The following is a 19295-nucleotide window of genomic DNA, read 5'->3' as shown; positions in this document are numbered from 1 at the left end:
CAATTAATGTTGTTAACCCATTGTTTATTATATCTAATGAGATGTTAAATTATTATATTATCATGATATTATGATATATTAATATATCTTAATATGATATATATACATTTAAATGTCGTTACAACGATAATCGTTACATATATGTCTCGTTTCAAAATCCTTAAGTTAGTAGTCTTGTTTATATGCATATAACTCATTGTTAATATACTTATGGAGATACTTACTTATCATAATCTCATGTTAACCATATGTATATCCATATATATATCGTCATGTCGTTTTTTACAAGTTTTAACGTTCGTGAATCGCCGGTCAACTTGGGTGGTCAATTGTCTATATGAAACATATTCCAATTAATCAAGTCTTAACAAGTTTGATTGCTTAACATGTTGGAAACATTTAATCATGTAAATATCAATCTCAATTAATATATATAAACATGGAAAAGTTCGGGTCACTACACTTCCTAAGTCCATTAAGGGAAATGTCACCTCGTCTAAGCCACCCAATGTCCCGGAAGCAATGCGCATGGCGCATACCTTAATGAACCAAATCATCATCGATGAACCGAAAAAGGCAAAATCCGAATTGGGTAGTAGTGATAAGTGTAAGTGGGATAACAACAAGGGGAGATCCTATGATCAAACCCCCGCCAAGAGGCACAACGATGGAAGGAACCCCAATTCGAACACCAACTCGAACCCCAACTACAAGGGTACCCTACCGCAATGCAAGAGGTGCTACAAGCGCCATACCGAGTATTGTAACATTGTTTGTGAAAAGTGCAAAAAGACCGGGCATATTGGCAGAGACTGCAAGATCACCACCATGACTGGGAAGCCGAACCCCAATGGACCGAGAAAGTGTTATGAATGCGGACAAACGGGCCACTTCAGAAATGAGTGTCCCAATAAGCGAAAGGACGACGGACCACCGCGTAGCAGAGCATTCAATGTAAATGCAAGGGATGCTCGTGAGAACCCCAACTTGGTCACAAGTATATTCACTATCAACAATCTATTAGCTTTTGTTCTGTTTGATACTGGTGCCGATAGAAGTTATGTATGTAGACACTTTTGCTCTAAGATAAATTGGTCATTAGTTCCTTTAAAAGAGAGTATGCTTGTAGAGGTAGCCAATGGAAAACTTGAGAAAGTTGACCAAGTTAGCTGAGGAGCTATTAGCAACATAGCTGGTGTGGATTTCGAGATTGACTTGATACCCATTAAGTTGGGAAGCTTTGATGTTATTGTCGGTATGGACTGGTTGACCAAGATAAGGGCTGACATTATCTGTGGAGATAAAGCTCTTCGTATACCACACGGAGACGGTGAGCCACTGATTATTTACGGAAAGAGATGTAGCTCGAAACTGAATCTCATTAGTTGCATGAAAGTGCAAAAGATCATGAAGAAAGGACGTCTTGCTGTTCTAGCACATGTGAAAATCTTAGAAACCGAAGTGAAGAGCGTGGATGACGTACAAATTGTGAACGAATTTTTCGATGTCTTCCCGAAAGAATTGCCTGGATTACCGCCACCAAGAGCAGTGGAGTTTCAGATCGATTTAGTGCCAAAAGCTGCACCTGTAGCTCGCGCACCTTATCGACTCGCACCTTCCGAGATGCAAGAGTTGCAGAGCCAATTACAAGAACTGCTAGACCGTGGATTTATCCAACCAAGTTTCTCGCCTTGGGGCGCACCTATTTTATTTGTGAAAAAGAAGGACGGATCATTCAGTATGTGTATCGACTACAGTGAACTCAACAAATTGACGATTAAGAATCGGTATCCTCTTCCCAGAATTGACGATCTTTTTGATCAACTACAAGGATCGAGCATTTACTCTAAGATCAATTTGTGATCCGGTTATCACCAGTTGAGGGTGAAAGAGAGCGATGTGATGAAGACTGCATTCAGAACTCGTTATGGTCTTTATGAGTTTCTCGTGATGCCATTCGGTTTAACCAACGCACCTGCTGTATTTATAGATCTCATGAATCGTGTCTGCAAGCCATACCTGGATATGTTCGTTATCGTCTTCATAGATGATATCCTCATCTACTCCAAAAGCGAAGAAGAACATGAGCAACATCTTCGTTTAGTGTTGGAACTCTTGAGACAAGAGCAACTTTACGCCAAATTCTCCAAGTGTGAGTTTTGGTTGAAGGAAGTTCAATTTATGGGTCACATTGTGAGTGATCAAGGTATTAAAGTTGATCCCGCAAAGATTGAAGCTATCAGCAAGTGGGAAACCCCCACTACTCTGACTCACATCCGCCAATTTCTAGGCCTCGCCGGTTACTACCGAAGATTTATTGAAGGTTTCTCTCTGATTGCGTGTCCTTTGACCGTGCTGACTCACAAAGGGAAGAAGTTCATTTGGGAACCCGAACAGGAATCAGCATTTCAAACCTTGAAAAAGAAGTTAACCACCGCACCTATGTTATCACTTCCAGAAGGCAGTGACGATTTCGTCGTTTATCGCGATGCATCGAAAAGTGGTTTTGGTTGTGTATTGATGCAATGAACAAAGGTTATCGCTTACGCCTCCCGACAACTGAAGATTCACGAACGAAATTACACAACGCACGATCTCGAGCTTGGAGCCGTTGTCTTTGCATTAAAACTGTGGAGACACTATCTTTATGGAACAAAGAGCACTATTTTCACCGATCATAAAAGCCTCCAACACATCTTCGATCAGAAGCAACTGAATATGAGACAGCATCGATGGATCGAGACGCTGAACGACTATGATTGTGGACTTCGTTATCACCCTGGAAAGGCAAATGTGGTAGCTGACGCTTTGAGCCAAAAGGAGAGGATGGCACCTCTTCGTGTTCGGGCACTGAACATCACCATTCATTCGAACCTTAACAGCCATATCCGAGCAGCCCAAGATGAGGCTCTCAAGGAGGAGAATATATCTCAGGAACACTTGAACATTCTCGTCTCACGATTCGAGGTTAAGGAGACAGGACTTCGGTATTTTGCCGGAAGGATTTGGGTACCTCTTTATGAAGCCCATAAGTCGAGATATTCGATTCATCCAGGAGCCGGTAAAATGTACCACGATCTTAAGGACCAGTATTGGTGGCCTAATCTTAAGAAGGATGTTGCAACTTATGTTGGTAAGTGTTTGACTTGCTCAAAAGTTAAAGCCGAACATCAGAAGCCCTCTGGATTACTTCAACAACCGGAAATCCCGCAATGGAAGTGGGGAAGGATAACAATGGATTTCATTACGAAGTTACCAAAGACGGTGGGCGGATATGATACCATCTGGGTTATTGTTGACCGTCTCACCAAATCTGCACACTTCTTAGCCATGAAGGAAACGGATACGATGGAAAGACTCGCTCAACTGTACATAAAATAGGTTGTATCTCGTCATGGTGTGCCTTTATTGATCATCTCAGATCGCGATCCCCGTTTTGCTTCCAGATTTTGGCGTTCTTTGCAAGAAGCCTTGGGAACTCGTCTCGACATGAGCACTGCTTATCACCCATAGACCGACGGACAAAGCGAACGCACAATTCAGACTATGGAGTGTGATGACCCGGGAATTTCTGACCAAATTTAAACTTAATCTTATATGATTTCGACACGATAAGCAAAGTCTATTTAATCGAATCTCAAAATCTTTGAACTATTTACATGTATACAGTTAACCTTTGACCATCCTCGACGATTCACGAACAATTATTTGTAAATAAATATGTATATATATTTTAATTATAAACATAAGAATATTATGATTATTTGAAATGTAATAATTAGGATAATTAAGCTACTGATAAAATAAGTATATATATATATATATATATATATATATATATATATATATATATATATATATATATATATATATATGTTATTATATAAGATTTCTATTAAATAAATGCATAAAATATATGAATATTAACTATTCTGTAAATGTCATCATAAAATATTACATAAATAATAAATGGTATCATAACAAAATTAATTGTAAGGTTGAATATAATTGTTACCTTAATTCTATTATCATTACATGTATTATTGTTAATATCGATAATTGTAATATTAATATTATTATTTTTAATATAAGATATATATATATATATATATATATATATATATATATATATATATATATATATATATATATATATATATATATATATATATATATATATAAATTTGATATGTATAAATTATTATACTATTATTAATATTACTATTGTCATTAATAAAATTAATAAGATTAGTATTATCATTTTATCATTTTTATTATTATAAATTAAAGTTATTAAAATTATCATTATTGTTACTAATAATATTATTATTTGTCACCTATGATTACGAGGCTCTTTATTAATAATATTATTAACAATATTACTATTAGTGTTATTAATAACCTTAATATATATATATACTTATTAAATATCAAAATTTAAGAAATTGATATATATACATATATAAAAAGTTATATAAAAACATATACATGTAAATGTATATACATATACAAAATAATAGATTTATATATATAAATGCATATACAAATATATAGATATACATATAAAAGTTCGGATATATATACAAATTAATACATATATACACAAAAGGTAAACACAGTTATATATTCAGCTTTATGTTTCCTCTCACGATCAGGATGTTGACGATTTTCGAATTTGTCCCTAAGTTGTTATCTGTCTTAATCTAATCTAGTACACAAAATCGATTTCAATCACAGTAAAATACAAAATCAGTTGAAAGTCTTAATCAAATTTTACTTTTATTTGTTTCTTCTTCTTCTTATGATTTAAGGGAATCTGTCGAGCACTTCTACTACAATACAACTGACTCACTTCAGCTAAACAGACATAAAATCCATCCAAATATTTTCCCTATTATTATCCTTTAACAACTACATCTGTTATTATCTGAAAAAGTAACCAGAATTATTTTTTTTATTCGATACCCCTGTTCCTGCTTCCATTTTTACAAAAGCTCGGATTTAAATCATTTTACAAAATCTAGAAATGTGGTCTTGTTAGGAATCCCTTACCTCAATTATCTGCAAAATCTCACCTTTCAATTCTTTAAAACGAAAGAAAATTTTGGAGTCAAACTTTCATTTAAAAAGTTAAATGTTTTGTTCTTCGTGAAAATTCAAGCTCGAATGTACGTTTCTGTTCAAATTAAGGATGGAGAAAGATTATAGGAAGCTTTTAAAACTTATTTTATGTTGTGACTTTTATCTAAAACGGCCTTGAAATAAAAATCACGATTTTTTTCAGTGTTTCATGAACTGCAGTAGCAGTTGTAATAACTTTAAATTCTTTTCCTGTTACGTTTTCCTTTAATACAAACGTTTGATTTTGATTGTTCATGTTTGTTTTAAAATATCTTAATCATTGTTGGAAAGATTGAACTGTTTTGGTCGAATCTGTTGGTGAAGAAGATGACACAGAACTTTAATTTAAATATATGGGAATCGTGTTATAATCAGAAAAACCAAAACAGAAGGATGGTTAAGTGTGTGTGTCGGGGAGCGAGAGGTCTTGGGTTCGAGTCTGTGGGGAGGCAGTATTCTTCTTTTTAGGCCGAATTTATTTGAAGGTAGTCTATCTTATTTATCTTATTATTATTATTATTATTATTATTATTATTATTATTATTATTATTATTATTATTATTATTATTATTATTATTATTATTATTATTATTATTATTATTATTATTATTATTATTATTATTATTATTATTATTATTATTATTATTATTATTATTAATATTATTATTATTAATTGTTATTATTATTATTATGATTGTTATTATTATTACTATATTCATTAGTATTAGTTATTAACATTATTATTATAATTCTTTTTATCGTTATTAATAAAATTATTACTAGTTACTAGTATTATTATTATCATTATATCACTAAATATTATTATTAGAATTATTATTATTAAAATAAGTATCATCATTATTATTATGATTAAAATTACAAATTGATGTTATAGAAGCCTTAGTTATTAGTTTAGAAACTTAACATGAAAATTTTGATTATTATTAACGTAAGTACAATCATTAATAATATCATTACTATTATTAATATTCTTATAATTATTGTTACTATTAAAATTATTATCAATTAGATCATTTGCTATTATTATTACGACTATTGTTAAAATTAAGATTATAGTTAAGTATTAAAAGTTTATGAACTAAAAATCGTATGATATTGAATAAGTAAATATGTATATAATTATAAAGTTTATACTGATTAGGATATGAATAACATAGCTATGAACAAGAAAATTTATAAACAGAGTATTTATATATATGTACATACAGACATAAAATTGTTAAAATCTTAAGATATTAATATTATTATTATTGTCACTATTATTATTACTATGATTCTTATTATAATTATTATTATAAATAATGTCATTATTAATATTATCATTATAATCAAATACAACTTTAAATTACCATATTATTAAGTATATAAAATATACTCATAAATAATATTACACACAAGTATGAATATCTTATATTAACAATTTTTATATAAATACACATATAAAACAAATTAGATATTTTTAATATATATATATATATATATATATATATATATATATGTATATATAACTATATATATAATAATCATCTTCAAACATATATATATATATATATATATATATATATATATATATACACACAAATTAAATAAACAATATATAAAGTTACAATATATATTGTTCGATTACAACTATGTATATTAATAAATATACAAATGATATAGGTTCGTGAATCCGAGGCCAACCCTGCACTTGTTCAATATAGTCATATGTATTTTTACTACAAAATACATTAGGTGAGTTTCATTTGCTCCCTTTTTAAATGCTTTTGCAATATATATTTTTGGGACTGAGAATACATGCGCTGCTTTTATAAATGCTTTACGAAATAGACACAAGTGATCGAAACTACATTCTATGGTTTTATTATTAAATCGAATATGCCCCTTTTTAGTCTGGTAATCTAAGAATTAGGGAACATACACCCTAATTGACGCGAATCCTAAAGATAGATCTATCGGGCCCAACAAGCCCCATCCAAAGTACCGGATGCTTTAGTACTTCGAAATTTATATCATGTCCGAAGGAGGATCCCGGAATGATGGGGATATTCTTATATGCATATTGTGAATGTCGGTTACCAGGTGTTCAATCCATATGAATGATATTTTTGTCTCTATGCATGGGACGTATATTTATGAGAATTGAAAATGAAAATCTTGTGGTCTATTAAAATTATGGAAATGTTTATTTATGTTAAACTAATGAACTCACCAACCTTTTGGTTGACATTTTAAAGCATGTTTATTCTCAGGTACGAAAGAAATCTTCCGCTGTGCATTTGCTCATTTTAGACACATTACTTGGAGTCATTCATGACATATTTCAAAAGATGTTGCATTCGAGTCGCCGAGTTCATCAAGATTATTATCAAGTCATTTATAGTTTAGATATATTATGAAATGTTATGCATTGCCGTCAACTTTCAATGTACTAAAAGTTTGTCTTTTTAAAAACGAATGCAATGTTTGTAAAATGTATCATATAGAGGTCAAGTACCTCGCAATGAAATCAACTATTGTGAATCGTTTATAATTGATATGGACTTCGTCCAGATGGATTAGGACGGGGCGCTACAGTTGGTATCAGAGCGGTGGTCGTAGCAAACCAGGTCTTGCATTAGTGTGTCTAACTAATTGTCGTTAGGATGCATTAGTGAGTCTGAACTTCGACCTGGTCTGCATGTCAAAAAGTTTTGCTTATCATTTTGTGTCAAAAATTATCTGCTTATCATTCTTAGTCTAGATACGTCTTGCTGCATTGATTGCATGAATAGTTTATAGACAAGATACATATCTTAGCGTATCTGTTACTGTAAACCTTACCTGGCGTATCCCTTAAATTCCTCCGTAATCTACGAAACCTTTTGTTCTATATATATGGATATTCTATGTAATTAGAATACCATCCGTTAGCCAGAAAATCATTTTATATCTAAAAATTCTTTATTCAATCGTACGAAATGGAGTTCGTCATTAGTTCAAGTCACTCGGATTCCGAAATGGAATCCCACTCAAGCTCCGAAAGCAGTGTGACCGGAATGGATCAACCAACCAGTCATTATCTATTCTGGATGAATTGGGGATGGGTTCGTAGCCTCCCCAATTATTGGAGACAAGAAGAAGGTGATCCTTTTCATCCGCCACATTGTCCTATTGGCGAAGAACCTGAAGCACTTACCGGTGAACCTGTTCGAAACACCATCTTTTCTCTCATTTCCAGAGTATCTCGCCATGATTATATACTATACCAAATTCTAGATTATATTTATCCGCCAGTCCGAACTGAAAATCACCCCGGTGTAATAGAAGAAGTCAACGAGCTTCGCGCTCGGGTAGTGGCTTTAGAGAATATGGTGCGAAGGTTACAAACACCAGCAGCAGCACCAGCAGCATAACCAGTACCACCACCAACGCCAACAGTACCATTACCACCACCAAAAACAATCACATCGTAAACCTCAACTTCACATTCTGTCACACGAACATCAACGTCATACGCACCATGGATACCAAGGAGTACCAACGACAATGAACAATGAAGTATTAATTCATAACTTCATTGAAGAAATATTCTGCGAAGAATATGTGGTTTCTACAGATTATTTATCTTAGCTCAAACCGAAAATTAAATAAGTTTAATATCATATTGACTCATTAAATCCATAATTACATATGAAGAAAATATATATGTATATATATTTTCATAAAGATTGTAATTAAAAATTCTTTCGTACAAACTGTTAATGGTGAAAATATTTTAACGGGTAGGTAATACCCGAGGAATATTTAGATTTCACATTAATAAGTTATATTGTACATTCTTCGAATCTGATTCAACAGTCATTTACTATCTTACTTACAACCACCGATATACGTATCCGTTCACCGCAGAATAACCATTTTTATTCAATTTTATATTTGGATTTTGACCTATCAGAATTCAACAAGTGGCATACTGAAGAAAACATATGACAAAATAAAGTTTGTTAGAAACAGACTAATTAACTATGAGAAATTGTGTTAAGAATCCACGCTAACTGTTCCAAGCTAATTGTTCCTAGCTAACTGATTACATTTTATTGATCGCCATTTAATTATCGCAATTTACATTCTCGCAATTTACATTCTCGCAATTTTATTGATTGTCATTTAATTTCTGTATTTATTTTTCGCACTTTAAATATCGGGACATGTATACAAGGTTTTGACATATCATATCGACGCATCTATATATATTATTTGGAATAACCATAGACACTCTATATGCAGTAATGATCGAGTTCTCTATACAGGGTTGAGGTTGATTCTACAATAATATATATACTTTGAGTTGTGATCGAGTCTGTGACATGTACACGGGTCACGGCACGTATTAATTAATTCGAATTTTATATATTGTCAACTGTGGACTATCGACTGTGGACTAATAACATTGGACAATTAAAATGAATTAAAATATTGATTATAACATATGAAACTAAATAATTCTTCAAGTTTGCCACTTGATTTCATCTTAAAATTCATTGTATCTTGACAATTACAATCTGCATTTAAACCTTTCATGATTCTTGAAAACACCTCAATCGATAGGATGAATCAACCGCACTTCATCTACGGAAGGAAAGATTTATGCATATAGTTATGCACCTGAGAAACTCTCGGCAACTGAGTAAAAGTTTAACACGTAGCCGCGTCAGATCCTTTGGCATTTATTAGCAAAAATAACTTTGCGATCCCTTTTCAAAGTAGCCAATTTTGTCACAGCTCCAGTAAGTCAGCTTCGACTTTTCATTCGAAGTAGCCTTACTATAATCCTGATATATACAATTACCCTTTTGATACCGGAGAATTATTTTATATTTCACCATATTACCAGCAGACGTACCAGCAACCTCGTTGCTTTTTGGCTTAAATCTCTCTGACAAATCATTATATTTATTCATTGAAACCCTATCATATACTCATCCGCATCTTGTAACGAGAACTGCCATAACAATTACCGGGAATCAGCAATCAGTACTTTGAAAACTCACAGCATATCTACATCAACAGTTATATGTATGTCATTTAACTCTTAGAATTATGATCTCTCATTCTGAAATTCTGAAAAGCACTCAGTCACAAATTAATACTCTGAATGTAGAAAAAGCTGAATGAAGCAGCAGAAACCATAGAAAACCGTAAACGACCTTAATCATCAAAAGTTTGATGATAAACAATAAGTATGTTGGAAAAGCTCAGAAAAGTTGGAACTGGAAAACGGATTGAGCTAACCACGAAGGAGACCAAGGATAAATACAAGGACCATACCATATATTCAAAGAATCTAGGTAATTCTGGATCCGATGAAACCTTCAACGAATATCTTGCTCCGTACTCATGTTAAAATCTTGTGGAAAATCTTCCTCATCAATCATCGAACTTAGAAATTCCAAAATATCATCATAAATATCTTCGATATTTCTGAAGATATTTTCATAAATATTCTCGTCCGAAATTATTTATCTCTCCGTGCTATCTATATTACATCATAAAGGAAACTACTTTAGTTTCTAAATTTCTTTAAAAATTCGAGTTTAAATTATGAATGTTTTTGAAGTAGTGTTGGGAATTGATGCATAAGTTAGTATAATATAATGACACTTGATCAACGTGATTATATTACAGTAAGTCATGCTGGGTTTCTAAATGAAACGTGATGATTCACAGATTATAACGTCATCATGTGCCATGTTACAGGACTCTTACATTCTGTCTAATCTATAAACATATCAAGAACATATTTTTCTTGATAGTCCTATCTTTCCTTGAATTCTGGTAATTTGACAAGTCAAATTGTGCTATTACCGTTTCTTTCTTAGGACATTAACAATGTTCATTCTGAAACTGATATCTGTGAATTCTGGACCATTACAAGAGATGCCCAATCGCAAGAAAAAGAAGAAGCGAAGGGACAAAGCTCCAAAATAGAAATTGGAGTATAAATCGCAGCAAATAGGGGGGGAAGTATTAAGTGGGGATGACAATGATTATAGGAAACAGAAGCAGGGACATCTAAAAATAAGGGAAGATATAAAACTCAATAACAACACAGAGATTACAAACTGTGGATATTAATATGAATAGCAATATAGAGACACGGTAGAATTAAGAATAGTATCACCCCAAGGTAATAGTAAAAGCAAACAGATTCTTCTGGTGGAAGATTGAAAAGAAGGATGACAGAAATGATAATTAGGAAAATATCAAGGATTAGAAATGGACTAAGCATTTCCACAATCTTTTGGATGTATGAATTAAGAAAAAAAAGTATAGGAATGGTGAGAATAATGGAACGGAAGAGTTTAATTATAATGGAAATACCAGACAGAGTAATCGAGGCAGATCACCATATTTAATTATAGAGATCTTAATCTCCTTATTCGCCAAAGAATCAAATCTCTTAGATTTCGAAGATTTTCTTTAAATCCCTTGAATTCCGGAATTCAACCAAGACTACGTCAAAAGCTAAGATGCACATTATTTTCTAAATTTCACCGTGACTACGTCAAAAGTTAAATCTCTATCTAAATCTTTCGTGATAGCTTCATTCATATGCTTTGATTAATCGAATCATTTTATCCATATTACTCAATGATGATAAAACTCTATTTATCAACTCATATTCGTCATGAAAACATTTTTATTGTAACGACCCTGGATTTTCCAACATTTATTTATTAATAATTATTATTATTAATACTTGTGATTAAACGAATGTATGTTATTACATTTACATGTTGCCATGATTGCCCGTACTTGACTTTAAATGCCCGAAACGTCTTTGTGACACACGTACATTACAAGAATAATATTTTCAAGTATTATTTACATTCATGATTAAGTTTTATTTATCATTTTGATTAACTAAGGTTATTAGTTGATTACTTGGGCCTTTACTAGTGTTAGTGGACTTTTACTTGAATTATCACTTATTTGGACTTGGGCTCACTTTGATGGACTTAATTAGCCCACCCTACTTCTCATATGGACTTACTTAGCCCCCCATCACATGTAAGTATCATTTAGGTTGCAACTAGATGGTTTAATTTCAAAGAGAATCTTGTTACTTGTTCTTCCCATGTAAACACCTCCATTAACCAACTTTTTAAGGCTTTACATGAGATAACCTTGTGGTCACTCCCCTTCCCCTCCTCCTTGCCTTGACCGTCAGCCTAGAAGGCCTTGGAGGGAGATTTTTGGTTCATTTTTGTATTACTTCATCACTTGTATTCTCTCATTTTCAAAACACACACTTACTAGCTTTCAACATTTCTCACTTTTCTCTCTAAACTTGTAAGAACTAAGCTTCTTTTTTCTCTTCTTTTCTCCCTAAAAACCGAACCATATGCACACACATTCATCATCATTTGTTGTTGTTTACTTGTTCATTGTTGCTACTTTGTTGCTTGTTCTTTATTGTTTAATTACTTACTAGTTGTTGTTGTTATTGTTGTTGTTGTTGTTGTTGTTGTTGTTGTTGTTGTTGTTGTTGTTGTTGTTGTTGTTGTTGTTGTTGTTGTTGTTGTTGTTGTTGTTGTTGTTGTTCACTAATTTCAAGAATCAAACTTACTAGTTTCATTCTTCATTTTATCTTGTAATTTCAAGAACACACAAGAACTAAACTTACTAGTTTATGTTCTACATATGTTGTTTCAAAAGATTGTAAGTTCATGGTTGTAAAACATATTTGAAGTTCATGAAGTAAACTTTAAAGTTTACTTTCTAAAGATCACGACTTAGGCTTGAATCTTTAAAGTATGAACAACCTTTAACTAACTACTTGTTTACTTAGTTTATTTCTTTATATTATGCACTTTAAATTCATGTTTGTTGGTTAAAATTGGTCAAGTGTTACTAGTTAACTTTGATCTCATTTATCTTGAACAAAAGTTAACTTTAAAAGTTCAAGAACATGTAAGTAAGCTTTTTTTAATTATAACTTTGTACACTTATGTTAGATCTAGACTTTTGAGTCTAGGATCTTCAAGATCTAACTAAGAACTATGCTCTACAACTTAATATCTTGATTTCATAAGTTCACTTTCAAGTTTGTAACTTATTATTAGTTTTAAATTTCATGTATGTGTTAGATCTAAGACTTTGATATAACTTTGGTTCATCAAAACACTTGCAACACTTAAGTGAGTTGTGCTTCATGTCTTAGACTTACACTTGGGTTATGATGGTAAAACCTTGGTGAAAATGATGCAAACACATCAACAAGTTGTACACTTGAAGCTATATGCATCAAGAATGAGAACCATGATAAGCATCGAGCACCAAGAACCACCAGAACCTACTGACCCTACTGTTCTACTGTTTATGTGTCTGACCCATAAAACCTGGGCTACTGTAATTATGATTTTCAGAAAGCTCTGTTCGATTATATTACTTTTCATTTAGGACTCGTCTTAATCCGAGTTACGGTTTAGGATTTATGGCCTTCCGATCGTCACTATGTCCATTTAATGTTGTGCTGAAAATTCTGACCTACTCGCACTTAGACCATCGCCACGGTCAAACGAAGATGAGTTTGCTTCTGTAATTTTTTACCACAACTAAAGGACTCATATACGGAGCCATGGCCACTGGTCTCACCTTATTTCAGTAGGTATTGAGGCCGTGGTGACTGACCGAACTCAGCCTTTGTTTTAAACCACTTTCATGAACGAAACTTACTTTACACCTTTTGTTTGATGATGAATGATGATGACCCTTAAGACCATATTTACATACTTTTAAAACTATTTGGACGATTTACTGACTTAGTACTATTTGACTTAGGTTGAGGACCCGTTTGGACAACCTTCATTACTTGCTTACATTCCGAGTCATACTTTACCGCTACTTTTTCATTGTGAGTTATATCATTCCCTTTTTACTTTAACTATTTTGGGAACTGAGAATACATGCGGATTTTATGTGTTACATACTAGGCACGAGTACTTAAACTTATATATGTGTGGGTTATACAATGGCATAAATATTCCCTTTAGCTCGGTAAAGTTTAATCATTGGTTTTTGAACCGTGAACGCGAATCTTAGATATGGATCCATAGGGTTTGACATCCCTACTCGGACTAGTTGCGCTAGCATTTAACGAGTGTTTAATACTTCGTAGACATACGCACTTGCCAAGTGTACTTTCAGGGGGTATAAACGTTAAGTTAGTTACCAAGTCCCCACGGTTAACATATACTTTATCATACTGTTTTGAAACGCTCTTTGTAGCACTGAAATCTCGTGACCTACCTTACATACTGTTATACTTAAACTATAGCTCACCAACCTTTGTGTTGACGTTTTTAAGCATGTTTTTCTCAGGTGCTTAAGGTTATTTGCTTCCGCTGTCGTGCTAGTCTTGCCGTAGACACCCGCTGCTCTAGTGTTATCACCGCATGAACTGTTTATCTTGCATTCAAACTTTAATAAATTTGAAACTATGTTTTGTAACGACCTAAGGGTCACATACATTTATTCATGCTTGCTATTCGTAGAAGCATACTGTTGGTGTAAAACATTTGATGTCGATTATGACGTCACCTTTCTATCGTGAATGCAACTTCTTTTATTACAGCATGTAGTACTTAACCTTGTAATGATCCTGTTGTTGATGATTCTTACACGATGGTTTTGTACGGGGCATCACATTTGGTATCAGAGCATTGGTTGTAGGAAATTAGTTTGCATTAGTGAGTCTAAGACCGACCCGAGTAGGATTCACTAATAGGACTAATCTTCAACTTGCTAGTTTACTTGTTTCCGCTGGACTTACTGCATGCTGCTGCTTACTTTTACTGTTATATGCCGTATGCTATTACATGATTTCACTACTGTATGATATTACTTGCTTTCGATTGCATGCTACTTCTGTACGATTCGTTATTATTTCCATGCTACTTATTATTATACATGATTTAAACTGTTTGCCTAATATGTGCTTGCTTTATGACTTACTGACATGGAAAAATTTATTTTTCCTTGTTCAGATGTCGGATACTCCACCTGCTATCATTTTTCGTCAGCCACCCCACCTGCTGCTGCTGCCGACACACCGATCCCGCTACCCACGAGTGACCCCGGCGCTTCATATTCTGGGACTAGCAGCCAGGCGCCTGCCCCAGTGGTTATTCTAGTGGAGCCCAGGACCCTTCGGAGATTCCAGCTCCATCTGCCCCCGGACCCTCAGGATCACAGCCCCGCTCCGGTGAGATTGTGATTCCCGCGGAGTTCGGGGAAGGTCCTTTTCGTAACCGGTATCGCCATTGGTGCCGACGCACCCCTGATGGACGTCTTATTCCGATCGGATCCGCTAGGTATAGACAGATGATGGCCGCTTAAGGACGGCCAGTTCAGCCACCCGTACAGCCACCACATGATTCGGACGACCCGTCATCCACTGATGCTTCATCCGACGACACCTCCTCAGAAGACTCCAGTGATGATGAGGACCCTACTAATGTACCTATACAGGCACCCTCCACCCCGCCGAAGAAGCGGTACTGTTTTGATGGCACCGTCATTCCAGGGGTGAATGGAGGTCGTGCTTTCACTGACGCATTTGGTCGGCGTCGTAGGGTTACTGCCCGTAAGCGGCTTGTGCCGTACCCTGCTGACCCACAAGTACGTAAGGCACCCCGTTACGTACTGACTATTTCTGGAGCCGGAACATCTGCACACCATTATGTAATATCTGCACCACCGGCACCACCTGCACCGCCGGCACCACCTGCCCCACCATCTCCCACTGTCGAGGAATTGACAAGGGAGGTGGAGATCCTCCGAGCTCGAGTTGCTGAGCTAGAGGACCAGATGGCCCATATTATGGACATCCTTCACCCACCTTCACCGTAGGGCTTTTGTATTTAGATTTCATTATGTAATCTAGTGGTAGTTTTATGCTTCACTTATGTATTGTACGAACTTATTCAGATGTATGAAACTTATTATTATTAATGAATGGAACTTTGCGTTATTTAATTCTTGCACGATGTTCTATTTGCATTACTGTACGATGATTCTGTTGTATTTGTACCTAGATGCGTTATTTAATAACATGTAATGTTTTGATTCCATGTTGGTTACCATATACTGTATTATTACTATTTGCATACTGGATTTTGACTTGAGTCAAAAATTTTGTTTAGAACATCATGGCCAACGGACGATCAACACCTACCACCGCCCAAATTGAAGAGATGATTGCCGAAAGGATAGCCGCAGCCATTGCGGAAATCCAACCCCAAGCTCCACCGCCACCGCCACCACCACCGGTTATTCAACCCATTCGAAATGGGTGTACTTACAAGGAATTCCAGAGCTGTAAACCACATAACTTCAGCAACACTGAGGGACCGGTTGGTCTCACTAGATGGTTTGAAAGCTAGAATCAGTATTCCGAGTTAGCAACTGTTCGGAGGACAGCAAACCAAATTTGCTTCTTGCACGCTGTCTGACGGCGCGCTCACGTGGTGGAACACAATGGCACAGGCACAAGGCATTGATGAGGCATATGCTACGCCATGGGAAGAATTTAAGTGTACCATGATTGAGGAGTATTGTCCGAGAACCGAGATACAAAAGATGGAAATGGAGTTCATGCAGTTAAAGGCCGTTGGGAGCGACCTTGATGGTTACAACAGGAGATTTTTGGAATTAGCCCTGATGTGTCCGACAATGGTCACCACGGAATTCAAGCGAATGGAGAGATACTTCTGGGGACTCCCTAAGTCCGTCAAGGGAAACGTCACCTCGTCCAAACCACCAAATGTCCCAGAAGCGATGCGCATGGCGCATACTTTAATGAATCAAATAACCATCGATGAACCGGAGAAAACTAATTCTGAAGCAGGTACTAGTGAGAAGCGCAAAGGGGATAACAACAGGGGACGGACCTATGATCAGAGCCCGGCGAAACGACATGAGGGTTTCAGAGGAAACAACAATGGTGGAAACCCCAATCTGAACACCAACACGAACCCGAACTACAAAGGAACCTTACCACAATGCAAGCGGTGCTACAAGCACCATACTGGATATTGTAATGTTGTTTGTAAAAAGTGCCAACGGACTGGGCATATCGGGAAAGACTGCAAGGCCACCACTCTGAATGGGAAGCCGAACACCAACGGGCCAAAGAAGTGTTATGAATGCGGGCAGATGGGCCATTTCAGAAATGCGTGTCCAAACAAGCGAAAAGATGGCGGACCACCCCGTGGTAGAGCTTTCAACGTTAATGCAAGGGATGCACGTGATAATCCCGACTTGGTGACAGGTATATTCACTATCAACAACCTTTTAGCTTCTGTCTTGTTTGATACTGGTGCGGATAGAAGTTATGTATGTATACATTTTTGCGATAAGATTAATTGGTCATTAGTCCCATTAAAAGATAGTATGCTTGTCGAGGTCGCCAATGGAAAACTTGAGAAAGTTGACCATATTAGTCGAGGAGCTATTATCAACCTAGCTGGTGTAGATTTCGAAATTGATTTGATACCCATCAAATTGGGAAGTTTTGACGTGATCGTCGGTATGGATTGGTTGAGTAAGATAAGGGCCGATATTATCTGTGGAAATAAAGCTCTTCGTATACCACAAAGAAACGGTGAACCACTGATCATCTACGGAGAAAGATGTACCTCGAAGCTGAACCTCATTAGTTGCGTGAAAGCACAAAATATTATGAAGAAGGGACGTCTTGCTGTCCTAGCGCATGTGAAAACGGTAGAAACTGAGGTGAAAAGCGTGAACGACGTTCGAATTGTGAACGAATTTTCCGATGTCTTCCCAGAAGAATTGCCGGGATTGCCGCCGCAGAGAGCAGTAGAGTTTCTGATTGATTTAGTGCCAGGAGCTACACCTGTAGCTCGCGCACCTTATAGACTCGCACCTTCCGAGATGCAAGAATTACAGAGTCAACTACAAGAGCTGTTAGATCGAGGATTTATCCAACCAAGTTTCTCGCCTTGGGGCGTACCTATTGTGTTTGTGAAGAAGAAGGATGGATCCTTCCGTATGTGTATCGACTACCATGAACTCAACAAATTGACAATCAAGAATCGGTATCCTCTTCCCAGAATTGACGATCTTTTTGACCAACTACAAGGATCAAGTGTTTACTCAAAGATCGATCTGCGATCCGGTTATCACCAGTTGAGGGTGAAGGAAAGCGATGTAATGAAGACTGCATTTGGAACTCGTTATGGTCATTATGAGTTTCTCGTGATGCCATTCGGATTAACCAATGCACCTGCCGTGTTCATGGACCTCATGAATCGTGTCTGCAAGCCATACCTGGATAAGTTTGTTATCGTCTTCATAGATGATATCCTCATCTACTCTAAGAGCGAAGAAGAGCATGAGCAACACCTCCGACTAGTACTTGAACTCCTGAGACAAGAGCAACTTTACGCCAAATTCTCCAAGTGTGAATTTTGGTTGAAGGAAGTACAATTTCTGGGTCATGTTGTGAGCGACCAGGGTATCAAAGTTGATCCCGCCAAGATTGAAGCTATCAGCAAGTGGGAGACCCCCACTACTCCGATGCATATTCGCCAATTCCTAGGTCTCGCCGGTTATTACGAAGGTTTATTGAAGGTTTCTCTCTGAATGCGCGTCCTTTGACCGCGCTGACTCACAAGGGCAAGAAGTTCATTTGGGAACCCGCACATGAATCAGCATTTCAAACTTTGAAGAAGAAGTTAACCACCGCACCTATCTTATCTCTTCCTTAAGGCAGTGACGATTTCATTGTTTATTGCGATGCTTCGAAAAGTGGTTTTGGTTGTGTGTTGATGCAACGAACAAAGGTTATCGCTTATGCCTCCCGACAACTGAAGATCCACGAGCGGAACTACACTACGCATGATCTTGAACTTGGAGCCGTTGTCTTTGCACTCAAATTATGGAGACACTATTTGTATGGAACTAAGAGTACTATCTTCACCGACCACAAAAGCGTCCAACACATCTTCGATCAGAAGCAATTGAATATGAGACAGCGTCGATGGATCGAGACGCTCAACGACTACGATTGTGAACTTCGTTATCATCCTGGCAAGGCCAATGTTGTAGCTGACGCTTTAAGCCGAAAGGAGAGGACGGAACCT

Source organism: Rutidosis leptorrhynchoides, chromosome 2 (assembly GCF_046630445.1).
Source record: "Rutidosis leptorrhynchoides isolate AG116_Rl617_1_P2 chromosome 2, CSIRO_AGI_Rlap_v1, whole genome shotgun sequence".
Classification (NCBI taxonomy): domain Eukaryota; kingdom Viridiplantae; phylum Streptophyta; class Magnoliopsida; order Asterales; family Asteraceae; genus Rutidosis; species Rutidosis leptorrhynchoides.
Note: the sequence above shows the minus strand (reverse complement) of the source record.